Source organism: Papio anubis, chromosome 5 (genome assembly GCF_008728515.1).
Source record: "Papio anubis isolate 15944 chromosome 5, Panubis1.0, whole genome shotgun sequence".
Lineage (NCBI taxonomy): Eukaryota > Metazoa > Chordata > Mammalia > Primates > Cercopithecidae > Papio > Papio anubis.
In genome coordinates this window covers 41,326,433-41,353,188 of record NC_044980.1, presented here as the reverse complement: position 1 = coordinate 41,353,188, position 26,756 = coordinate 41,326,433, and the positions used below count along the sequence as shown (strand labels likewise).

General features: G+C 40.1%; 1 protein-coding gene across 1 annotated transcript in view; it reads left to right on the top strand.

The window, feature by feature from the left end:
• Window positions 1–431: 431 nt before the first annotated feature.
• The window catches only part of GHR (growth hormone receptor), a 300,380-nt gene continuing 274,055 nt past the window's right edge, over window positions 432–26,756 (top strand). Inside the window, exon 1 of the mRNA XM_021939160.2 lies at window positions 432–948. The gene's annotated coding sequence lies outside the window, so the exon portion shown is untranslated. The remainder of the gene's footprint in view (window positions 949–26,756) is intronic.

Sequence of the window (26,756 nt, the reverse complement as noted above, 5' to 3'; positions counted from 1 at the left end):
AACTTCAGGCTGGGGCCTGTGTCTGCTCTCCCTACATCCCTGTCCTCTAGCATATACCTCTCTGCTAACATGCTGAGTGTCCTCGGTAAATTACTCAATCTCTCTGTCTCCGTCTTCTAACCTCCACAATAAAGCCCTTCGTAGTTTTAACTCTCTTTTTCACTGTGCCCCAGTGAGCAGGAGTTTGGAACTTAATTGCTGATGGAAAGGCAATATTTGGATGGCTAAACACGCTTTCCAAGCTATCTTGCTGATTTTCCTCTCATTCCTGGAGATAACTCATCTTTCTGTAAGTGTTTCTTTGAGTCTGTGGACTGCTCTTAACGCTCTTGTGGGTCCTGCCTTCATTTGGGAACAGAGGCAGGCGGAAAGAAAAGGAAGTGTATTGCAACTACCAATATCTTCCTCTAGGAGGAGCTGCGCAGCCCAGATGAGAGTGACACGCACCAACTCCAGCTCCTCGCCGGGAAGACTTCATCCCAGCAACTCGGAATGCTTGGCCGGGGCGGCACTCGGTCTCTCCGCAGCAGTTCTCGAACTGGCCTCCTTGAACGTCGGTTTCCCCTTCGCTTCTGCAGCCTGGATCTGGGGGGCGGCGGGCCAGGCCCGGCGTGACCCCTGGTGAACGGTGGCCGCCTTTTCCCACCCCTGCTCTCCCATCCTCCCTTCCCGTTTTACCCCGCCCCCTCTCTCCTCCCCAAGCCTGACAGCCCACGAGCTGCCAAGCAGGGCGCAGCCATGGGAAGAGGAGGAGGGCTAGGGAGCGGCGGCGGCGGCGGCGGCGGCGGCAGCAGCGGCTGCTACAGTGGCGGTGGCGGCGGCGGCTGCTGCTGAGCCCGGGCGGCGGCGGGGACCCCGGGCTGAGGCCACGCGGGCCGGAGGCCCCAGCACCATTGGCCCCAGCGCAGACGCGAACCCGCGCTCTCTCTCCAGAGGCGAAGCTCGGAGGTACTGGAGTGGGGCTCCGGGAGTCTGGCTTTATTTTCCTCCTGTTGTGCCAGGGGGCCTGAGAGTGAACCCTGGGACTCTAGTTGTTTATGAAAATGGGAGGATCTGTCTTATATATTTACATGGATGATTTTTTATTTCGGATGACTTGGCTGTGCTCCCCTCCTCCTTGCGAAGAAGTTGTTTTCTGCTGGTGGATTGTTGTAACCCAATCGTGTGTGTGTGTGTGTGTGTGTGTGTGTGTGTGTGTGTGGAAGTTGGTGGGGGCAGCAGGGAGTTGCGGGCGACAGACGAACCATCCCACTCTGGCGTCTGCTCTGGCCCGCGAGTAGGGTGCGTGGAGGGGTTTACTCCGGAGATAGTTTTGTTAAAGTCATAAAAGTTTTGCTAGTGTGTTTCTGTTTGCCATTATCTGCCTGGCTGAGGCAGAGCTGCGGAGGCTGCTGCTGCTGCTGCGCGGGGAAGGATCTCCGGCAGCGAGACTGGAGAGATTGGGAAGGTGGAGCTGTGCGCGTGGACACGGCGCGCAGAGCGCGCAGTCTTTTGCGCGTTTGTGCGGGCTGCAGCCGCACATTGGCACCGGTGGAACTGGGGTCAGTAGAGTGACAGCCACCAGTCCGCATGAATTGGCGTAAGTGGAAATTGTGGCGAGCCGTCCTCCCCGAGCCTCCCCGAGCCGTCCTCCCCGAGCCTCTACAACTAGTGGTTGTAAAATCAACCAGGCTTAAAGTTTTGACAGAACTGCCAGAGGCTGCGGGTCAATGGGGTGGCCGCGTGTCTAGGGAGAGGGCGCTGGCGGCACAGAGGGTGCGGGTCAGGGTCACCCACTTGCGAGTGCGTGGGGAAGTCTATTTGGGGCGAATGCTTTACATATAGCCGGAGGAGATGCCTGCTGAGACCGAGCTGCGGGGGTTCTGGGTCTGGCGTGGACTGTGTGTCCTGAATGAGTGTAAGTGTGCGCTGCTTGCGCGCGCGAGTGTGCGCCTGGGGAGGCGTGTCGGCGCCTGAGCCAGTCGGGTGTGCAGGGTGGAAGAGGCCACAGAGGTGCCGCCTGCCTGTTTGTGCAGCCAGGAGACCTTGGAAGGGACAGAGAAAGGTAACGGGAGGCCAAAGTGTTGGGAAGTCAGAGTAGTTTCTGCATAGGATTAAGTATTAAGGGCTTTAAAATAACTAAACCCATTGCCCTGAGTGACTGAGGACTGGAAGTGAGGGTTTGGGGAGTTCTCAGGAGAACTGCATGGGAGGGCGTTTGGGAGGTCTAAGAGATGTGTAATATGTGTGAGTACAGAACTTCGGAGACAGACACAGGTTGGAGCTATGAATTTGAGATTTTCAGGGTGCTGCTGTCCACAGTCCAGGCACTGGCTGGTTTCAGAGGTGTTCAGGCTCCCTGGTGTGTGTGCCTGGGAAGACACTCATCTTTTCTCTCAGACATGGGATATTGTGGCAGCTCAGGTTCTGTTTCCTGAGCAACTGGTGTTCCAGGCTGGTTTCCACCTGAATCACCCTAGAAGTATCTTTTTTCTGATGATAAATGTTGAAACATTTCCAGAAATTAAAATGCTGGATAGAAACAAAATTGATGCAGCAGACAGGATTGTTAGTGATTGGGAGCTCTTTTTCCCTTTGAGAAAAGCAAAGCTTAGTGTTCCCAGATTAGATTTCAAGGAGTCTTCAGTTATTTACAGCTTCCCTTCAGATGGGCCTTTGGATGGAGCTGGAAGGATGTGTTTTGGCCTAGAGACCTTTGGAAGACATCATGTGTAGCTTAAAGGGGTTGTCCCATCTGTCATCATCTTCTTCCACCCTTGTAAACTTTTGTTTTGCATTAATCTAAGGAAAGTTGGTGAGTCAACATTTAGCTTTTTGTTGTTGTTGTTGTTGTTGGAGTAAATATATCACAGTGAAATTATAGTTATGGTCTCCTGAAGGCCATGCAAACCAACACTTAATGAGCAAAGGTGTGAAATGAAAGTCTATAAATGCAATGACAAAGTGACGAGATGAATGCATTCTTTTTTCAAAATGAACATAACTGTGCTCACAAAAATTTATTCTAGTCAGGATTGGGCCCATGTTTTTTATTATTAGTTTTTAAACAGCAGACTCCACATCATAAACCACTTTAAAATGGATACTAGAGGCCTATGCTATCTCTGGCGCCTGCTTAAACAGATGTTTACAGTGCTTGGTAACCTATGGGATTGTCATGTTGAGTATCTTGTTAGCTCAGGACATAATGTTTATAGCATAATATAATAAATGGAGCCACAGTTGCAGCATGCTTCTTCCAAGTGCATGAAGCAAATCTTGCATCAGGGAAACAAATTCTGCAGTTGGTCCAACTTGGCTAGCCTTCTTTGGGTATCTCCTGGTAAGCACTGTTAATGTAAAGATAAATGTGAGTAACACAGTGAGAAAGTAGGACAGTAAATTGTTTAGCTTAGTGAAAAAAACCATGGATTATGCTTTTTAAATCTGCTAACCTGAAGATTACACTTCTCAGGTTATACCACTGGTAAATTGCACAACTATGAGATTTTGGTTTGCTTTTAAAGAACAATTTTTAAGAAGTATGTCAATAATGAAAATAACATATTTCTTAATGTGTTTACATGTGTCCATACAAGCCAATACTTTTTCTTCTTTAAAAAGAACCCTATAATTTCTGTGGTAATGATTTAAATGTTATGAGCATTCAAATCACCTAATCACCTTTTCAATCTTCAATTGATAAAAATCGAAGTCTGGTAAGAATGGAGTCATCCCTCAGCCAACTGTGTAAACAAGACAGTACAGAATGTCTTTCTGGCAAGTAATTTTTTTCAACCTGAAACAGATAATATAAATAATATGTCCCATAAAAGAATTACTTAGGATGATAATTACTTTAGAGGTAATTATCTGGTGCATGAACCTCCATCTGTGAAAATGGTCTAATCTATCTCTTCTTGGAAATAATCAGTTGGAAATCTCCCTTTTTCATTGTTCAGTCCATTCTAGGAAAGATTGATTTCTAGAAAGTCTGCCTTATACTGAATCAACATTTTCTTCCATCCACTTGCCTGTCCTTCAGGAGCTGACCACAATGAATCTAGTCTCTTTTCCCTGTGTTTACCATACTTGAAAACAAACATTATGCTCCTTGCTGAATCCCCTTTTGCCTACTCTTGTAGCAGTTTTTCACCCACTGTAGGGTTCCACCCTCCTTTGCCTCAAACCATATGCCCTTGATTCTACATTCTCATTGTATTAGTCTGTTCTCATGCTGCTAATAAAGACATACGTGAGACTGTGTAATTTATAAAGAAAAAGAGGTTTAATGGACTCACAGTTCCACATGGCTGGGGAGGCCTCACAATCATTTCCGAAGGTGAAGGAGGAGCAAAGGCATGTCTTACATGACAGCAGGCAAGAAAGTAAGTGCTTTCTATAAAGGGAACTGCCCTTTATAGAACCATCAGATCTCATTAGACTTATTCACTATCATGAGAACAACATGGGAAAAACCCACTTCCATGATTTAATTAACTCCTACTGGGTCCCTTCCACCACATATGGGAATTACGGGAACTACAGTTGAAGATGACATTTGGGTGAAGACAAAGCCAAACCATATCGTTCCACTCCTACCCCCTCCTAAATCTCATGTTTTCTCATTTCAAAAGCAGTCATGCTTTCCCAACAGTTCCCCAAAGTCTTAACTCATTTCAGCATTAGCTCAAAAATCCACAGTCCAAAGTCTCACCTGAACCAAGGCAAGTCTCTTCCGCCTATGAGCCAGTAAAATCAAAAGCAAGTTAGTTACTTTCTAAATACAATGGAGGTACAGGCATTGTATAAATATGCCCATTCCAAATGGGAGAAATTGGCCAAAACAGAGGGGCTATAGGTGCAAGTCCAAAGTCTAATAGGGCAGTCATCAAACCTTAAAGTTCCGAAATGATCTCCTTTGACTTCATGTCTCACATCCAGGTCACAGTGATGCAAAATGTGGGCTCCCATGACCTTGCACAGCTCCGCCCCTGTGGCTTTGCAGGGTACAACTTCTCTCCTGGCTGTTTTCATAGCTGGCGTTGACGGTGGCTTTTCCAGGCACATGGTGCTAGCTGTTAGTGGATCTACCATTCTGAGGGCTGGGGGATGGTGGCCCTCTTCTCATAGCTCTACTAGGCAGTAACCCAGTGGGGACTCTGTGTAGAGGATCCAACTCCACATTTCTTTTCCACATTGCCCTAGCAGGGGTTCTTTATGAGGGCTCTGCCCCTGCAGCACAACTCTGCCTCGACATCCAGGCATTTCCTTACATCCTCTGAAATCTAGGTGGAAGTTCCCAAACCTCAATTCTTGTCTTCTGTGCACCTGCAGGACCAACACCACGTGGAAGCTGCCAAGTCTTCGGGCTTTCACCCTCTTCAGTCGTGGCCTGAGCTGTACCTTGGCCCCTTTTAGACATGGCTGGAGGGGCTGGGACACAGGGCACCAAGTCCCTAGGCTGCACCTAACAGGCCCAGAAAACCATGTTTCCTCTAGGCCTCCGGACCTGTGATGGGAGGGGCTGCCATAAAGACCTCTGACATGTTCTGGAGACATTTTCCCTATTGTGTTGGTGACCAACATTTGGCTTCTCATTACTTATGTAAATTTCTGCAGCAGTCTTGAATTTCTCCCCAGAAAATGGGTTTTTCTTTCCTATGGCATCATCAGCCTGCAAATTTTTCAAACTTTTATGCTCTTTTCACCTCGTGAATGCTTTGCTGCTTAGAAATTTCTTCTGCCAGATACCCTAATTAATCTCTCTCAAGTTTAAAGTTCCACAGATCTCTAGGGCGGGGGCAAAATGCCTCCAGTCTCTTTGCTAAAGCATTAACAAGAGTCACCTTTGCTCCAGTTCCCAACAAGTTCCTCACCTTGATCTGAGACCACATCAGCCTAGACTTTATTGTCCATATCACTATAAGCATTTTGGTCAAAGCCATTCAACAAGTCTCTAGGAAGTTCCAAACTTTCCCACATCTTCCTGTTTTCTGAGCCATTCAAGTCTCTAGAAAGTTCCAAACTTTCCCACATTTTCCTGTCTTCTTTTGAGCTCTCCAAACTGTTCAAACCTCTGCCTGTTACCCAGTTCTAAAGTTGCTTCCACATTTTGGGGTATCTTTACAGCAGCACCCACTCTACCATTACCAATTTACTGTATTAGCCGATTCTCATGCTTCTAATAAAGACATACCCAAGACTGGGTAATTTATAAAGAAAATTAGGTTTAATGGACTCACAGTTCCACGTGGCTGGGAGGCCTCTCAATCATGGCAGAAGGTGAACGAGGAATAACGCACTCTCACATGGCGGCAGACAATAAAGCATGTGCCAGGGAACTGCCCTTTATAAAACCATCAGATCTCATGAGACTTAATCACTATGGCAAGAACAGCATGGGAAAAACTCGCCCTCATGATTCAATTACCTCCCACTGGGTTCCTCCCATGACATATGGGGATTATGGGAGCTACAATTCAAGATGAGATTGGGGTGGGGACACAGCAAAACCATATCACTGACCATCCCTCCTAATGTGTGTTTTCTAAACCGAAGATTTAGAATTCGTAGTTCTGAACATTCTATATCTATTAAGACAGTTTAATATTAATGAAATTCTTTAGCCATTTCATTACACTCTTGATTAATTTCATACCTATAAACAAAATAATGTGTTCTTTTCAGATTATTAATCATCCATAGTCAAAGCATTTTTATAATAGCTTCAAAACATTTTTTCATGCCTGAATGTACTATAAATTTATGGAAAGTATAATACTGTGTGGGTAAATAAAATTCTGTATGCAGTGCAAATAGAGCCTTAATTTCTCCCTATCAGGGAATATCAACCCCAAAATACCGGAAGTAGAATGTTCCAAAGATAAACTAGTTGAAGCTACATGTTATAGACAGGTAGGGACTATGATGTGTTTTTTTCATAGGCCTCATTGTGTCTGCTTCCATGAACATGAATCAGTACTAGCAATCAGGCATGTATTGAAGACTTGTTCTGCCGAAGTCCCAGAGAGTATGCCATCTGGCCTTAAATGAAGTGAAAGTACATCAAATAAAGATACTTCCTTGGGCAACTGGGATTTAAGATGTATATGCAGGACATGACTAAGTCAACCATCTACTTTTTCTCAGGAAGTAAATGGCTTGCCAATGCCACAGGAAAGTCTAAAGCGTTCACACTCCATAAGCGTGTCCCATGTCCTGTTGTGTGTCTGGACAGGAGCTGGACAAAGGCCCTGTTACTACTCCTAGCTTACCAAGTCTTAGCTGCCTTGGAGGAAGACAGCGAATCTGGCCAGGAGCTGGACAAAGGCCCTGTTACTACTCCTAGCTTACCAAGTCTTAGCTGCCTTGGAGGAAGACAGCGAATCTGGCTTATCCAGAGGAGAGGCCTGAACTGTGAATGGGGCACCTACCTGGTGTGACTGATTTCTCTTTTATGTATCTGTCTTGGGCTTCCAGCTAAATTGTGAATTCACCTTGCCACCGAGCTAAGAATCTGCCACAGCATTGTCTTCCTACACACACACACACACACACACACACACACACACACACACACACAAACATTTATGGTGGATGTTGAAGACAATGTCAGTTTTTCAGCAAGTCTGAATGTGAAACAAATGACTATGTTTCTTGGTGCAGTGGGGTGTGAGGATGAGAGACAGGAAACCAACCTGTGATATAAACTGACATCTGAGCCTACCAAAAGCCCTTTGAGAGACCTTTGATCAAGACAAAGGGATAATCATAGCCTTGTGCACTTAGATGAAATTGTCCATGTTATTCCTGTGTGTGTGTGTGTGCATGTGTGTGTGTATGTGTGTGTTTGTTCACTTTATCCCCAGCATTATGGTCTCAATTCATATACATTTGCTTTTTTCTTTATTCTATTCTGATATAAAGGAAAGAAATAATCAATGATTCATTTCCTTTTTTTAACATTTCAAAAATTTATTTCACTATTCCCTACCTCCCAGTCCTCACCCCCCCAAAATTACAATTACGATAGACCCATTGGCAAGTACTTGGACATGCAATTTTCAAACCAAAGGTTTACTTTGCTATAAGAAACATCTAAGTTAGGATGTTATAATATGAAATAATAGCAAATTAGATGTCAAGAAACCTGGGTCCTCTCCAAGCTCTGCCTTTAATGGGCTTTGCATTTTTTTGCAAACTATTTAACCTTCCTGGGCTTCATATTTCTTATATGTTAAAAACAAACAAGCAAAAAGGAGGAGTAAACAAAATGACCCCTTAGAATTCTCTTCAGGGTTATGGTTTGAATGCATTTAATTATCGAATTTCTCTCTTCTTTTAAATGTAAGCATCAAGAAAATATTTGCCTATTTTATTCTCTCATCATTAATTTTTAATCAATTAAATAAAATAGATAAAAATTTTATCAAAACCATGTTTCTTGCTTTCATTCTAAAACAATGCAACTCACCACTATCTGATTCAGAAAGTCTTTCTGAAATAGTGTTTTTTTCTTTTGTTGTTGTTTTTTCTTTGTGCTAAAGAAAATTCATTGATGAGTACCAAGTTCTTAAAAGAAGGATGGAAAAGTCATTGTTGTTTAGTCTCAACTTCTTTCTTCAGTGCTTCCTCCTACCTCTTAAATAGGCAAATAAAGCCTTAGGCCAGGCACTAATTTTGCTTAGTAATGATTCATAAGAAGATAGTGATTTTGTCAGAAATTGCTGGGCTGCATGCTTTTAATCAGCGTCTAAACTTACCTTCAAATACTCCATTCCAAAATCAGCAGATAATTTCTTCTAGAGAGTCTTTCAAACTCTAGTGTCAAACAGATGTGTTTACTGTTTTGATTAGGGCTTATTTCTTTTGTTGTTGATAAGACTTCAGCCAGTTTTCTTTAGACTAATATTATTATATTCCCAATGAATTACACTCTTAGGTTGTGAATTTGTTTAAAGATAAATCTATCTCCAGCTGGCTGGCTTCCAAGTAAAAAGGGTATCCTAGGGAAGAAGTGCACTTCACAGGGATTCAGTACAGGTGTAGAGAATTCCCTGATAGAGAATTGGAACACATCAAGAGTTTGCAAATTGAAAAGGTACTTTTATGTGCTTATCCATAGTGGACAACCTGTGTCCTAGGGAAGAAGCGCATTTCACAGGGATTCAGCACAGGTGTAGAGAATTCCCTGATAGGAAACTGGAACACATCACGATTTTGCAAACTGAACAAGTACTTTTATGTACTTATCCATGGTTGACAACCTACTGTGCTAGACATTTGCTGTAGTAACTCCTTGATTTTTTCCTCAGTTGTTTATAAAATTAAACAGTTGAAGTAGCCTATTGAAAACTCTTAAAAGAGGCCTCTCTTGTATTCCTTTAGAATACAGTATATTAAACAAGTGATAAAGTCCAAAGAAAAATCCTTATTCTTTTCTTGCTTTAAAAAATGCACTTTATTGTATTAAGCATTATATCTATCTTTTAAAACTTTGAATTGCCATATCAATGAAAGTAGAGTGTTATCATTACAAAACAGAATCGCAGACAGTGCTTATTGAAAGAAAAGATGCATAATTGATGCTGTAAATGCTCATCTTGAATTTGATGATGGCTGGTGAGAAACCTCAGTCGGACATTCAATTTTGATTGCCATTGGTAAGAAAGGCAGCCTTTGTTCTTTGTCATTATGTGGCACATGATCCTATTTCACCCTATCAGCTGCTTCTCTGCACACTTTCAAGCTATGTGATTGTTATACTAGAAAGCATCTAAATTGGCCAAACTAATGAAGACTAATCTGACAAAGCACGTGTGAATGATAAATTGTGAAAAGACCCTGAAAATAGAGCCTCCTCAGTGGCTTCTTCCCCTAAGGGTAGAAGATACCAGAATCCCTGGGCAAGATGAAATAGATAAAGGAACGACATCATTTTTATACCCAGCAAATCAGAAATATTAAAGAAAGAGAAGCAAGAATGAAGAACTACTACTTTCATAGTTCATTCTTGCAGTGTAGCACCTTATTTCCCATAGAGACATTGGCGAAACCATGTTTTGCGTTGCCATAGAATAGGTGTTCAGTAAATATTTTCTAGATGGCCTTAATATGTAGTAAAACAGAGAGAAATACGGAAGCATTGACAAGAAGTTTGTGGATAATTTGAGGGCAAAAGGATGTGGATAGGATCAGGTTCATAATGCAAATTTGCTATTATTCTCCTTAGATTAATGATGTCACCCAAACTTCATGACCTGCTTTCCAAGGTATATGCTGTTCACAGCCTTGGAAACATTTAGAAGTTTTTAATACTTGGAGCAAGATGGATATATGTTTCACATTTTGTCTAGGACTTAGTAGGACTTGGGAGACATATCTACTTTGCCAGATCTTAGTATACTTATTATGGAGCATGACATTTTAATTCTCTTTGCTTTTGTCCTATAAAGTTTAGTGTTTTATTTTTCTCAGTGCATATAGGGAGAGAATTATTTATATAATCTGAAAAGTACTTTGAAAACTACTTGGGAAGAGATGTTGAATAAATAAGTGTTTTTTTTTTTTTTTAAATTAGCCTACAGGATGTAAGTCTGGCCAGGCTAGTGGTATTTTTGGTATCATTGTGAAAAATCAAAAACAGAACATGCATTTATCAATCCATTAGTGTGTTCTCAGGAATGTGCTAGACACTAGGGAATATAAAAGTAGTATAAAACATGACTCTTGACTTTAGGACCAAGCATTAAAGCCAGAAGGCAACACTATTAATGTAAATTCATGGTGTGATTATGGAACAGTTTATGACTGTACAACTTAATGAAAAGTTCATTACAGACTAAAAATACTACATTTATTTAGAGAGAAGGAAAATCTGTTCAGATTGAAGGATTTGAAGAGTGGCCTTCATGGGCAACATGGCTCCTGAGCCAGGACTTAAGATATGGTATTTTTTTTTTTTTGATAGGTTAGAAGGGTTGGAGAGGTTTCATGCAAGGGGTTAGGAACTGAGGACCAGGAGGCGTATCTTGAGCTCACTGGGGTTACTGGTAACAGGGAGCAGGCAGAGAGTACCAGGCTGTAGATTTGTTTTCCATTGGAAGCTCTTCCCATTTCTTATTATGGTTGCTGCATGTAGGCTCATCCCTTGGGTAGGGCTATTGGAATGGCCACCCTGAGCCTATTGCTTATTGGATGGATAGTGGTGGCTCCTGTGTGATATTTCAGCACATTTCTCTTTTCTGAACATTATGTAAATTCAATCGTAAAACTACTTTCTTAAACAATGTTCCAAGAGGCCTATTAAAGATGCCAACAATATGACTTCCATTCAAGAATACGATCTTGAATGGGCTTTACAATGGCAGAGCTGACCTGAGATTACCTCCTGTACTCCTGCTCTCAAGCCATATGCTGATGCTGACTGTCCTGGTCCAATAGAGCCATAAGGCCTCATAGAACTTGAGATCATCTACCAGTGGCTTTCAACCAAGCCACTGCCTTTCTGCTAGGTAGTGCATAGGGACATTGGGAAATACAGTTATTACAAGAACTGGAAAGAGTTGTAGGCTTTTGGTGCCTAAAGTCAGAAATGCTAAATTTCTGTGATGCCAGGGGCAGTCTTATATAAGAAATTATTATGCCTCCTCAAATGCCAGTAGATCCCTATTCAAATATTTGAGTCTCATGTCCTCACTTTATTTATAGGTGAGGAAATGGGAGGGCCTGAGAAGTGACACAACTTTCTTCTAGGATTAAACTTCACAGTGTCAGTGACAGATTTATAACTCAATTCTTTTAATTTTCTTTCAAGAGCTCTTGTTGCAGCACCACAGTCCCTCCTATTAACATGGGCTATAACTATGGAATGGCATGTTGTTTATCTCTGTCATTTTTATGGAAGGATGATAGTTAGCTGTGTTAACTATCTGAATGGGTGCAATGTGCATAGAGATAACTGGTACTTGACCAGCAGTTCTTTCCCCTGGGAACACACACAGATTCACCTGTAAATTAGGGTTGGCAGATGCCTGTTGAGATGTCAGCCACAGCCAAAGCTTACAGATAGGCTGACTTTCTGGAAAGGGCATGGAGCAGGCTTTGGATTCACACAAATCTGCTTGTCTGACAGGATTTGAATACAACTCTTCTTATCTTTACTATCTTTGTGACTCTCAACCAATTAAACTCTCTGAGCTTTATCTGCAAAAGAACAGGTGATGATTCTTATTTCACAAGGAATGAGTCAAAACAGTTCGTGGCACATATTGGGCACTGCAGATACAGAGAATTCCCTACAGTATCTTTTTGAGAGTAAAGACTTGAAACCTTCACTTATAAAAGACCCTCCTGATAACAGTTGCTATTTTTTTCTCCTCCTTTCCCCAAACAACCAAGGGCTTTAATGAGTCCCTGAAGTGTTTATTTTGTTTAAACAGTTGAGATTTCCCTCCTTCAGAAGAGTCCTGCTGGCCAGAGATGAGTTTCTTTTGACTTCTCTGTCAATGTCCCTGTATTATTGTCATATAGTAAAAATGGAAGATTTATCTAGATGGTTATTAGCAGGTTATGAAACTTAGATTTTAAAGTCAAGAATAAAAGCCATTCCTGGGTAGAGATGTTTTTCAGAGAGATTGCTACCTTGCCAGCGATGAGAGAGCCTCCTTAGGTGAGGTGAATACTTTTGCCAAGTTAAAGGATAACACAATATAATTTATTTAAGTAAGTTTTTTATTTGGGACTAATTTCAGGTTTGCAGAAAAGTTGCAAAAATTATAGAGGTCCTATATATTCCTCACCTAGTTTCCCATGTTAACATCCATAATCATGATGTATTTGTCAAAACTAAGAAACCAACGTTAGTACAATGCTATTAACTAAAATCCAGACTTCATCCTAACTCCCCCAGGGCTTCCACTCACATCTTTTTTTCTGTTCCAGGATTCAATCCATAAGAGTGCACTGCTTTTGATTTTATGATTTTTAAATACTGTGCATATACTTTTTTTATTTGGGCCCTCTCACATGTTAAACTAACTGGCCTTTGTAACCAGATAGCAAGTTCTATAACAGAAAATACAATGATGTTGAATCCAGCATCATGCTGGACACAAAGTATGTTCTCTAAACTAATTAAATTTATCACAGCAACAAGAAGAACAAAATTTTACTCAGTGTACATATGTGTAGCTGAGTTCTCATTGGTAAGCTAAGAGGTACTCATAAGAGTGGGATGACTTGGAAAAAATTTGATTTTGAATGTGTGCCTTGAACATTGGTGTAAAGCAGGACCCCCTAACTCAACATTAACTGAGTCTGTACAATGTGCCTAGCATAGTGTGTGCATATCACACTTACTCCTGATAACTGTAAGGCACATAGCCTTGAGTAACTTAGCTGAGGAAATGAGACCAAGGGAAGTTAAGTTACTTGCCCAGGGATTCACAGCTAGTAACAAAACTGAGATTAACACATGTTTTTCTGGCTTCAGAACCTACACTCCTAATGTGGTATTCAATTACTCCCACACTTCTCCACTTGCTTAACCCCTATTCTTGGTGTCCTTTTTCTAGGTATACAGAATTTGAAAACTCTATATTGTCAAACTGCAGCCAACCTGGATACACGGTATATACATTTTTGTGAGCTGGATTAAGTTTCAGCCTTGAATTTGTGGATTATTTTCAAAACCTACCTAACATCTGTAAAACATGTTATTTTTTAATATGTAGATATCCACGTAAATTGACCACAAAGCTCTTCAGAAGGTCCCATAATCCAATAATTAATAAAATTTTGAGACATGGCTAATAACAGGCACAGAAGCATCTGCAAAGGGCAGGACATTGATATTGTATGATAATTTAAAGTATTTTATTATTGTATAATGTGCCTGTGTTTTGGATAATTGACCTTCATTTCTCAGTCTTTACATAGTTACTGCTTTTTTAAGCGTTACATGAGGGATGTGGAATATTCAGTGAAACATTTGACTAATCTTTATATTTTGAGTGGCCCAACTGAAAATTACCCTTGGTTGCCTTGGAACTCTGGGAATGATATTCAAAAGTAGAAATTCTTGCAAATTATTTGAGCTTTGGCTCTGGGAAGATAAACAACATGAATAACTAGGTTAACCAGAGCTGAAATTTCTCTAACCTATAATTCTAAATTCAGAAAAGAATGGGCTTTAGGGTTTTTGGTTTATTTTTGCTTTGATTACAAGTTGTTGGAAGCCTAGAGTTAGTATCTAATAACACAATCTATGTAACACACAAATTATTGGCTCACAATGATATCTAATTTCTAAGAAGATACAAGAAGGCAATCACGTAAAAACGTGCTTTTCTTCATAGAAGGAATAAGCTGGGATTGGCCAAAAGGTAATCCCTTTAGAGTCTAATGGTTAGAGCATTGCATATTTTTAAAGAAGATATATTACCTTTTAGAACATATGTAAGAAACCATTTTCTTTGCTTATATGGCTACATAAAGTTGTCATGGTTTTAAACTGTGACCTTAGATCCCTTATAGAAGTAATTACAGGCACAATCTGTGAATGAAGATTTGCAAACTATGCTTCACCAAGCCTCAGGGACTATTGGATGTCCAGAGGACAGAGCCATGTTGGATGTCTTATGGGCTTTCAGTCCTGCAAAGCAGTGTGCTTTCATGTTTTATACACAGCAGTTCTGAGAAAATTTAAGTTGACAAAACAGCCTCTCTTCTTATTATTTTTATTTATTTATTTATTTTGAGATGGAGTATTGCTCTGTCGCCAGTCTGGAGTGCAGTGGCATGATCTTGGCTCACTGCGACCTCTGCCTCCCGGGTTCAAGCGATTCTTCTGCCTCTGCCTCCTGAGTAGGTGGAGCTATAGGTACAGGCCACCATGCCCTGCTAATTTTTGTATTTTTAGCAGATACAGAGTTTCGCCATGTTGGCCAGGATGGTCTCGATCTCTTGACCTCGTGATCTGCCCGCCTCAGCCTCCCAAAGTGCTAGGATTACAGGCGTGAGCCACGGCACCTGGTGCACCAGCCTATTTTTATTTTTTAAAGACCTGAGTGCAGTGGTGCAATCTTGGCTCATTGCAACCTCCACCTCCTGGGCTCAAGTCATCTTCCTACCTCAGCCTCCCAATTAGCTGGGACTACAGGTGCATGCCACCACACCCAGCTAATTTTTGTGTGTGTGTGTATATATACACACATATATATATACACACATATGTATATATACACACACACATATATATATATATATATATAAATAGAGACAGGGTTTAGCCAGGTTGTCCAGGCTGATCTTGAAGTCCTGAGCTCAAGTGATCTGCCCACCTCAGCCTCTCCAAGTTCTGAGATTACAGGTGTGAGGCACCATGCCGAGCCATCCTCTCTTCTAAAAAAAAAAAAAAAAGCAAACAAAAATGCTTAAGCCTGCTATATATTTTCTTATATTGCATAAGCTACTTTTCTGACTGCCTCTCTTTAGAAATTCCTCTGATTTCTAGAGAAAAAAATCACATTAGCTTTCCGGTTTCTAAATTCAGGCTTACTTTTGTAACTGCTAGATTATAAACTCTTAGAGGGCAAAGGGCTTTGTATTCTCTACTTGTGTACACTCAGTTAGTTTTCTTAAGCAGTTACTTCTGTGTAAGCAACATTAATGAAGTGCTTACTATGATCAAGGGCTATACCAAGTCCTTTTTTATATTGTTTAATCCCACACAAAACCCATGATCGACCTAATTCTACACTTGGTGAAACTATGATGTAGGGAGGTTAAATAATTTGTTCAAGGACCCACAGCTGGTAAGTCGCACAGTGTATTCAAACCCAGATCTTCCTAATTGCAAATGTGTCCAACTCCCATGCTTCTAACCACTGCCTATGTGGTAGTTCTTTGATATTCCTCCCTCTAAGAAGTGGAGTTTAATTCCCCCCCTCCATTGAATGTGGGCCGAACTCAGGTGACTCATTTCTGTTAAATGGAGTAAAGTGGAAGTGAAAATGTGTGGCTTTAGCGACTAGGTCATTCAAAGTGGTTTCTGTCTTGGTTGTTCTGTCTCATACCTATTGGGCATTTAATCTGAGGAAAAACAACTGCCATGTTTTGAGCTGTTTATGGAGAGGCTAAGATGAAAAGGTACTGTGGATCCAACAGGCAGTTTCAAATGAGGACCTGAGGCCCTCAGACCAACAGCCAGTGTGAAACTGAAGCCTCTTGACCACAGCCTCCATGAGAGTAAAAGAATCTTGACCCCCTAGTGAACCACAGCCTCCATGAGAGTAAACTTCAAAATGGAGCCTTGACACCTAGTGGAGCCTCGAGATGACTGCAGTCTTCCACCAACAGCTTGATTCATGAAAGACCATCAGCCAGAGCCATCCAGCTAAGCTGCTTCTAGGCCCCTACTCTTAGAAAATAACTGTTTGTTGTTTTGACTGCCAAGTGTTTGGTTCCTTTGCTATGCAGCAATAGATAAGTAATGCAGCCTAACACTGTCCTTATCATTTTTTAAAAAAGAAATTGTTTTAATTTTACTAAATCACAAATTTTAAAGCATTGATACAGCAAGGAAAAACTTTCCAGAAAAAAAATGCTGCCAAATTTAAATAGTAAAATATTAATGTCCAAAAAACATAATAGTTACAATGACATCTAGGATTGAGGATTTTGTAAGTCAAAGGTCAGCTGCTTAAAAAATTCATAATTTTAAAAGGAAGGATATTAATAATACCTGCATTATTGAACATAGATAGCATTTTGAACTTTTAAGAAATCCTCATGGGAAAACTCAGGAAATACTCTGTTTGGTAAGTTATCACTCATAATCTTAAATTGTTAGGCGCATGTTTGCACTTTCCATGATTGAAAGAGGAATGTAAAGCAAAGTTGAATTTTAACCTCTTCCCTAGCGATTTTACTCAGCTTTTCAAAGGGGTCCTGAAAGCTCAGAGGTCAAGTCATTTCTTGGTTTGCTCTGCCTGACAAATTGCATTAACTCTGCTTTATAGCCACTTGCAGTTTAATAAATGACTTGGACTTTGATTAATATCTTTAGTGCTTAAGCCCAAGAATTTGTATAAGACTTTGGGATATAGTACTGTAAATTTATCTAAAGATGGACACTGGAAGGTAGAAGGAGATATATTAGTGTTGGTTTGAGTACATGTCTAGGTACTGAATTTGGATCATCATAAGCCCTTACAGAAGATACTTGTTGATTTGTCTTTTAAAAAAAAATGTGAAAGTGATTTTTTAATATATTTACAAAGTGATTTAAGTGATTTAAGGAATTCATTCATGAAGTGGATATGGCTAGTTCTTGTTTAGTATTCAGAATGACTGTAAAATAGAAATGCTGATTTTCCTTGCCCAGATTGTAGAACACAGATCAAACCCTCCTAGTCCTTCCCTTAAATGTTTTTTCTCCATGCAGCTTACACCCTGAATTCTCAAAACATTTGTTATATTGAACTGGACTGGATAGTATATGCCTGACCCTGATTCATGGGATTATGCTGCAAGGGAATATAAAGATGAATATTGATAGCCTGAGTGTGAAAATTCATAATTACTCTCATCCTCGTTCATTAATTCATTTGTTCATTAACTCATAAACAGACTAATTGATTCAACAGATATTTATTGAACATTTACACTTTGCCCAGCAGAGCACTGGACTAGGACTAGGTGCTAGCACAGTATAATAAGCAACCCAGAAATAGCCTCTGCCCTGCTGGTTCATAGTCTAAGATGGAGAAAGGCATTAACCAAGTGTAATTTAAAATCGTTTTAAGTAATGTGAAATAAATATATATGAGAACCTGACTCAGGTTGGGATTTGATGATTAGGGAAAGCTTTCAAAAAAGGGATATTTGAGATCTAAATAAGAGGGAGAAGAAAGAGACAATGAGTAGAGAAAAAATAGGATCCAGGAAGATACTTAGTACTTCTGAGAACTAAAAACAGCCAAGTCAGTGTAGTCAGAGTTCAAAGAGGGAGAAAGTACATATCTAAGAAGAAGCCAGAAAAGTAAGAAGGGACTACGTCTTACACAATGATGTAGGCTGTATTTTAGTTTTTATTTATCTTGAGAGCAATAGAAAACCATTGAAGGGTTTGAAGCAGGGAGTGACATAATCAGGTCTGCATTTTAAGGAGTTCACCTGCTCTGTTATGAAGCATGACTGGAGGAGGATGGAAAGAGATGTTCAGGGAGCTGGATTATAAGTCTGTTGTAGGCCAGAGGTATTGGTAGCTTGGACCGGGGTGATGATGCTGAAGATTGAAAGGAGTTAGTAGATTTATAATATATTTGTGGAGTAAAGTTGACTGTACTTAGTGCTGACTTAGATAGTATTGGTGAGGGATGTCATGGTACATTCCAAGATATTGGGCTTCTTCAACTGAATGGGAAACACTAGAGGGAGTGCAGGTAAAGGTTGAGGGAAAGTGAGGGACAGTAGTTCAGTTTGGGGATATTTTGATTTGGAGGCCTTTTTAAGACATCCTCAAGGAGACACCGTGCAGTGTTGAGTCTTGGATCAGAGGAGATACCTGAATGTATAAATTTGTAAGACAGTGGTTTATGCACACTATTGAAGCCACAGAGGTAAATCAGATGATGTACAGAGTGCAAATGAAGTGAGAGAAGAAAGCATAAGTCTGAGCCATGAGAACTCCAACATTTAAAGGCCAAGTGGAAAAGTTGACAAGAGTGGGAATTGTGACTAGGGTAGATGCCAGAGTGGCATCTCAGAGGCCAAGGAAAGAGAATCATTTAAGGTGCTGATGAGGGGTAAAGTAAGAAGGTCCTGTAAATGTCCCCTTGGATTAATAAAATTGATGTTTTGAAGGATTTTAAGGAGAGTGAGTTTGTTGTAGTGATGGGGGCAGAAGCCAGAATGAAATGTCATGGGAAATGGGTGGGAAGTCTTGAAAGAGAGACAATGAATATAGGTAATTCAAGATATGTGGTCAAGGGAAACAAAAAGGATAAGGCTTTAACTAGAGGAGGAAATAGAGTTAAAGGAGGAGTTTTTTGGGGTTTTTTTTTGTTTTTTTTTTGAGATGGAGTCTCACTTTGTCGCCCACGCTGGAGTGCAGGGGTGGCGCGATCTCGGCTGACTGCAAGCTCCACCTCCCAGGTTCACGCCATTCTCTTGCCTCAGACTCCCGAGTAGCTGGGACTACAGGTGCCTGCCACCACACCCGGTTAATTTTTTATATTTGTAGTAGAAACGGGGTTTCACCATGTTAGCCAGGATGGTCTCGATCTCCTGACCTCGTGATCTGCCCGCCTTGGCCTCCCAAAGTGCTGGGATTACAGGCGTGAGCCACTGCGCCCGGCCAGGAGTTCTTTTTTTTTTTTTTTTTTTTTTTTAAAGATGGGAGAATTGAGCACATTTAAACACTAATGGGGAAGACCAGTGGGGAGGATCGGGGTGGCCTGAAGATAGACAGAGGGTGGATAAATAATCATATAGGATTCCTGAGAAGATAGAAGAAGTTGGATCCAGAGCACAGCAGGGGGAATTAGTTGGCCTTGGAGAGGAGAGATGATCTGTACCCTCTGTTCTAGAAGAAAGCCAAAGGTGATGTGTGCAGATGCAGAGGTGTGTTTGATGTGGTGGAGGCAAGTCAAAGGAGTTTTTGTTCGATGCCTTATACCTGCTCCAGAAAGCAGTTGAGTCACCAACTGAGAGAGGGAGAGAGAAAGGGGCTGGCATACTGGGAAAGAAAGGGGATCATTTCAGATATTTGAGGAGGACAGATAAAGTTTGAATATGAAAGGGAGTAAATGAGTAAAATTTAGTAGGATTTCTAGTCATTGCTTGAAAGCTCAGCTGAGGCTGATGATCATGAATTCATGGTGATACCATTGTTAGAATTATTATAAAATATATAATAATATATTATATATTCACCTCCTTTTGGAGGTGCTCAGCAGTTTACTAGACAGAAAAGCAGGGTCATCTAGGCTTAAAATTTTGTCAGAGAGGTATGATGAAAAGATTGCAAAGGAGATTAGGATATTGGCATGGGCAAGGGAGCTTCTAGAGTGATAAACCAGGAATCTAAGCCTGCTAGTGGGGGACATGTAGACAGGAGAAGGAGAGTATAAAGATCTTTGTGAAGGCTGGAGGAAATTTGTAATCAGAGTGGTTGATTAAACAAGACAGAAGTATAGCAGTCAGTGATCAGCACAGGATGCTGCACCCCAGATCAATTAAATCTGTATCTCTGGGTACAGGGCCCATTTCAGCTTCTCAGGAGAATATTGATATAACTGTTATTAAGACTTGTGAAAAAGATATTAGCAATGTGAAATCAAGACAAAAACACAAACACAGAAAGAAGTTAGACAAAAACAACAACAACAACACAGAAATTACACATTTTCTTTTTCACAAATCAAAGTCGAATTCATGGGCCTTCCTCCCTGGCTCATTCTCCCTGACATTAGAAGTACAAAGGGAGTAAGTAAAGTCTTTATGGGGAAGATGGTATAATTAAGCAACAATTACCTAGGGACCAGATGCTTTTGAATTTGACTGATGAAAACAGAAGCGTGTGAATTTGTTCACTACAGTCTTTTTGGAGGGGCAACACTCTTGGCTCACTTGGCATGAGGTAGTTTCAGTCTGGCTACAAAGATTTGAATGTGGGACTTGAGTTTCTAAAAGGGGACTAACTGGCCTTCTGTTAGCCAGGATTCTCGGACTTGGTGGCTATATCATGGCTTATGCTGTCTTGGAATGGTCTTGGGCCCAGTTGAAATTTGTTGAAATTACATATGAAGATTCATTAATGTATTACTTGGAATTCAGTGACAAGGATCATCACTGCCAGGTTTCCTAGTTAGGAAAGCTTACCTCCATTCCTTCCAGTTAAATAGAAGACCATTGTATAGTTCATTTCTGGTTAAGTAGAGTATTTATGAAATGTGTAGGGCTTGTAGGCATAACTATTGCTAAAGAAAGCCCAGTAAAGCTTGACATTCCCTCTGTTGCCCTTGTCTGTCTTTCCATAAATTTAATGTCAAGAGCATTTTTTGAGAAGATGATCACCGGATGATTCAGGTAGACATGGAGCAGGTTGTGAAAACACTTGAATGTTTCACCAATGCATTAGGGTTTCCAGAGAAACAGAACCAGTAGGGGTGTGTGTGTGTGTGTGTGTGTGTGTGTGTGTGTGTGTAGATTTATTTTAAGACATTGGCTCACACAATTGTGGAGACTGGCAAGTTCAAAATGTGCAAGGTGGGCTAGTAGGTTGGAGACCCAGAGAAGAGCTCATGTTGCAGGTCAAGTCCAAGTCCGCTGCAGAACTTCCCTTTGCTTGGGAGGTCAGTCTTTGGCTCTATTAAGGCATTCAACTGATTGGAGGGCAGTTTACTTTACTCAGAGTACATCATTTAAAACTTTAATGTCATCTAAGAACACTCTTATAGAAACATTTAGGATAATGTGTGACAACATATCTGGGCACCATGGCCCAACCAAGGTGACACACACACATATATATATATATAATGGCTATATAATTAACCATTACACCAAGGAAGATACAGCACTATCTTCTCTGGATTAAACAACAAAAATGCTCAGTCCGATTCATGGTTTGTTGAGGGTCTGTGTAGAATATAGAAATTATATTACAAGTTTGGTTTTCTTTGGGGATGGTGAGCATTTTATAAAATATGTATATATAAAGAGAGGCGTTCTCTTGTAACACTTAGAGTAGTCCTGTACACATAGAAGGCACACAGAATGTCCAGTGCTGGTGACATGAGACTTCATAATGATGTGTTTGACGCCAAATCTTTGTGTAGTAAGAAGCCATGAGCAGTTAATACATTTCCATTTGATGGCAGCTGTAAACATTAACCAGAAGGCTCATAACTGTGTTTTCAACTCACACACCTGGGTTGGGGCAGAAGCAATAGTCTCAGCAGCCTTTATTTATCTGTTTTTAATTCCATCTCACCCTTGTTAAATTAACCTGAAATAACTGTCATTTTGACAGTGCCCTCAAAAATCATCTTATTGCCTGTGGACTGATTTTCAGATTCCTGAGCCTAGTATTTAGAGTCCTATGATATTCCCTCAACTTATCTTTCCATATGTATTTTCTGTTGAGCTTCAAACTGAACTACCTCTTTGCTCTCAACATATTCTATTTGTTAACTTTTGTTCATATTATTCCCTCTAAAATGACTTTTCTCTAATTTTTTTCATTCTCTCGTTCTTCTTATCTTTCGAGGTAGAGCTCAAATGCCACAACATCAAATGCCACAGTATCTGCTCTGATTCTTCCCCTTTCCAGCTGCAAGTTTCTCTTTCCTCTACCACTTCCTTGGCACATTTATTGAGACTCACGATTTCTCTCATCCAAGTCTCTTGTGCAATGTCTTACTGTATGTGGCCTGAATTCGGGATCTATGTCTACAGCCTCCCCTTTAGCCTCACTCCAGTACCTTGCAGGTGGCCAGTCCTCTGTAAACACTTGTCGAAAAAGTCAAAACACAGTTTTCAAATCAGAAAGAACCTAACATACAAAGCCTCATTGTCATTTTTATATTTCATCAAAGAGGTATACATTGAATTTTTTGCATGTTCTCTATAGTAGTAGCCATGTGCTGGACAGTGGACCCACAGTGGACATTCAGTAATTAGTAACTGATGGATTTATTCTGTATTTAACAAAATTTTCTGGATGCTTTTAGACTGAAGGGGAATTGGTTTGATGACACAAGTTTCAAAAGACAATGTTATTGCTAATGCACATTATGAGGGAACTATGGTACATTTTAAAGTCCAACAGATAGAAAAATGAATCAATCACGAGTCAGATTTATTGATGGACTTGTTCCACCATCAAGTTCTAAAGTATTAGTAGTGATGTTATCAGAAAATATCCCACTCTGAGATAATCTGTAGCCAGCTTTATACTCTAAAAGAAGAGTCTGAGTATGTTCTTCTGCTCGGAAAAGGGCTCGGGGGTCTAGTAATTATTGTTTTTACTTTTTTAAAGTTTATAAACTTGGCATGACTGTGCTTTTCTGTGGCTTCCAATCTCTGGTGATAAGTTTTCTCAAAATATTCCTGATTTATCCTGATGTAAATCACAACTCATAAATATCAAGAGAGACTGCCTACAGTACCATCTTCTGATTTAAAAATGCATTTGAATCAATATTTACTTAAATATAATGCACTCTGCTGAATAAGGAAGTTCTGACTTGTTAAGCTCAGTATGCTTGGATAAGAAAGCAAAATTTTTTGTTGGGTTTTTAAAATGTATTTTAAGGTCCTTATCTCTTGGTGATAGTTCTATACATATTGAAGCACCAGGGAATCACAGTCCCAGCAGTTGGACAAGAGAGACTCATAATATGGCAGTTGAAGCCAAAGCATTAAGCAGAAACAGCTATTAATATTAACAGGCTCACTGTAGAGAGAAGCCGTAGTTGTCAGGGGAGGCAGAACTGCCCAGGAAACCCATCTTTGTCCTTTTGTCTACACAGTTTGAGGCAAAAGCGGTAGTTATTTGAACTCAGCAAACCTGAGTATTCCATACTGAAGGCGTGCATAAGTCAGGGACCGGGGATGTGATGAAGACCAGACATGGACTTTAGAAGCACACAGTGTAGATATAAAACTGCACTCATAATGTAAGCTAATGGGAGACAGGAAAGATGGAAGCAGCAAAGACTCACTACACCAGGAGGAGTTATGGGAGACTTCCCAGAAGATATGGCATTTGAGCTGATTCTTGAAAGTTCTGTAAGAGGCCATCAGGCAGAGAAAAAATGAAAAAATGCTATTGAAAGGGATAGCCCATAACCATGGAGATATACCAGAGGATGATGTGTTAGGAAAATGGTAAGTACTTTGAAGTGGCTAGACCAGAGAATGAGGTCAGGTGAAGGGAAAAGTAGGCAGGGTTCTTATATTTATATCAGTGATTTTAAACTTTGTCTGGGGACCAGCAGGTAGCTGCTACCAGAATTTCTTATGTCAGTAAGTAACATGATCAGATTTGTTATTTTAGCAAGACAACTTACACTATAAAGTATAGAGAGGTGTTTGGAGTGCACTGATTGAAAGGTAGTGGGGAGGTGTGTTTTTTAATAATAAACCAAATGAGTAATAACATGTCTTACTCTTACATAATTGTTGCATGAAAGGAAGCCTAGTGTTTATCAGCAAATCTTTTGAGATGTCAGTGCAACACAACACTGTATTCCATTTTTGAAAACAGCCATCCCTATAGTGTGTGAAGAGAATACTTAAAGTGTAGACAGACAAGTGAACACAGCACTTCTTTGTCACATGCAGTCAAGAAACCAGACAAGATATTTAAGCTCTGATTATTAGTATTGGCAAGGGTTCAGATCCAGGGAAAATAAATACACTGAGTTAGTGGTGGTGATGAGATTGACACGAATAGAGTCGTATTTTCCTTTTTGTGCTGTTGCAAGAGAAATGAAGCTTTAAACATAATGAAATGGGTTCTTGTGAACAGCGAATCTGCTATTTCTTCACTTTTTATGGCTTTGTCAACAGTGATCTTAGTGATCCTTCGCTTTACCGATTTATTTTAAATTTTATTTTATTTTAATAGTTTTTGGGGAAGAGGTGGTTTTTGAGTTACCATGCCCCACCTAAGTGTCTGTTTCATGCGGTGACTTTCTAAGATTGTGAGTGCACCCATCACCCAAGCAGTGGTATCACCGTACCCAGTGGTAGTAGTACTTTTAGTTCCTTAAGCACCCCCCCCACCCTTCTCCCTGAGTCACCAAAGCTTATATTATTCTTATGCCTTTGCATCCTCAGAGCTTAGTTCCCACTTACAAGTGAGAACATACAATATTTGGTTTTCCATTTCTGAGTTACTTCCAACTCCATCCAGGTTGCTGCAAATGCCATTATTTCATTCATTTCTATGGCTGAGTAGTATTCCACGGTGTATATATTGCCACATTTTCTTTATCCACTCATTGGTTGATAGGCATTTAAGCTAGTATCCATATCTTTTGACAATTAGCAAATCATGTCCTTTGCCCACTTTTTGATGGGATTATTTGTTTTTTTCTTACTTATTTGTTTGAGTTCCTTGTAGATTCTGGATATCTTGTAGATTCTGGATATCTTGTAGATTCTGGATATTAGTCCTTTGTCAGATGCATAGTTGCAAAGATTTTCTCCCAATCGGTGGGTTATCTGTTTACTTTTATTATTATTATTATTATTGCTGTGCAGAAGCTTTTTAGTTAATTAGGTCCAATTTATTTATTTTTATTTTTGTTGCATTTGCCTTTGTGTTCGTGCTCATGAGTTCTTTGCCTAAGCCAATGTTGAGAAGAGTTTTTCTGATGTTATCTTCTAGAATTTTAATGATTTCAGGTTCTAGATTTACATCTTTGGTCCATCCTGAATTGATTTTTATATAAGGTGAGGGATGAGGATCCAGTTTCATTCTTCTACATGGGGCTTGCCAATTATCCCAGCACCATTTGTTGACTAGGTTGTCTGTTCCATTGGCCTATGTGACTATTTTTATACCAGTACTATGCTGTTTTTTGGTGAATACAGTCTTATAGTATAGTTTGAAATCAGGTAGTGTGATGCCTCCAGATTTGTTCTTTTTGCTTAGTCTTGTTTTGGCTATGTGGGCTCTTTTTTTGGTTCCGTATAAATTTTATGATTTTTTTTTCTACTTCTGTGAAGAATGATGATGGTATTTTGATGGGAATTGTATTGAATTTGTAGATTGCTTTTGGCAGTATGTTCATTTTCACAATATTGATTCTACTCATCTACAAGTGTGGGATGTGTTTCCATTTGTTTCTGTCATCTATTATTTCTTTCAGAAATATTTTGTAGTTTTTCTTGTAGAGATCTTTCAACTCTTTCATTAAGCATTTTCCTAAGTATTTTATTTTTATTTTTGCAGCTGTTGTAAAAGGAATTGAGTTCTTGATTTGACTCTCAGCTTGGTCATTGTTGGTGTATAGCAATGCTATTGATTTGCGTACATTGATTTTTGATCCTGAAACTTTACCGAATTAATTTATCAGATCTAGGAGCTTTTTGGAGGAGTCTTTAGGATTTTCTAGGAATACAATCATGTCATTGGTGAACAGTGACAGTTTGACTTCCTCTTTTCTGATTTGGATGCCTTTATTTCTTTCTCTTGCCTGATCACTCTGGCTAGGACTTCCAGAACTACGTTGAATGGAAGTGGTGAAAGTGGGCATCCTTGTCTTGTTCCAGTTCTCAGGTGGAATGCTTTCAACTTTTCCCTATTCAGTATAATGTTGGCTGTGGGTTTGTCCTAGATGGTTTTTATTACTTTGAGGTATATGTCCCTTCTATGCCAATTTTGTTGAGGATTTTTATCATAAAAGTATGCTGAATTTTGTCAAATGCTTTTTCTGTGTCTAGTGAGGTGATCATGTGATTTTTGTTTTTAATTCTGTTTATGTGGTATATCACATTTATTGACTCAGGTATGGTAAACCTACATCCCTGGTATGAAACCACTAAATCCCTGGTATGAAACCCACTTGATCATGATGTATTATCTTTTTTGAAATGCTGCTGGATTCAGTTAGCTACAACTTTGTTGAGGATTTTTGCAGGTATGTTCATTAGGGATATTTGTCTGTACTTTTAGTTTTTTGTTATGTCCTTTCCTGGTTTAGATATTAGGGTGATACTGGCTTCATAGAATGATTTAGTGAGCATTTCCTCCT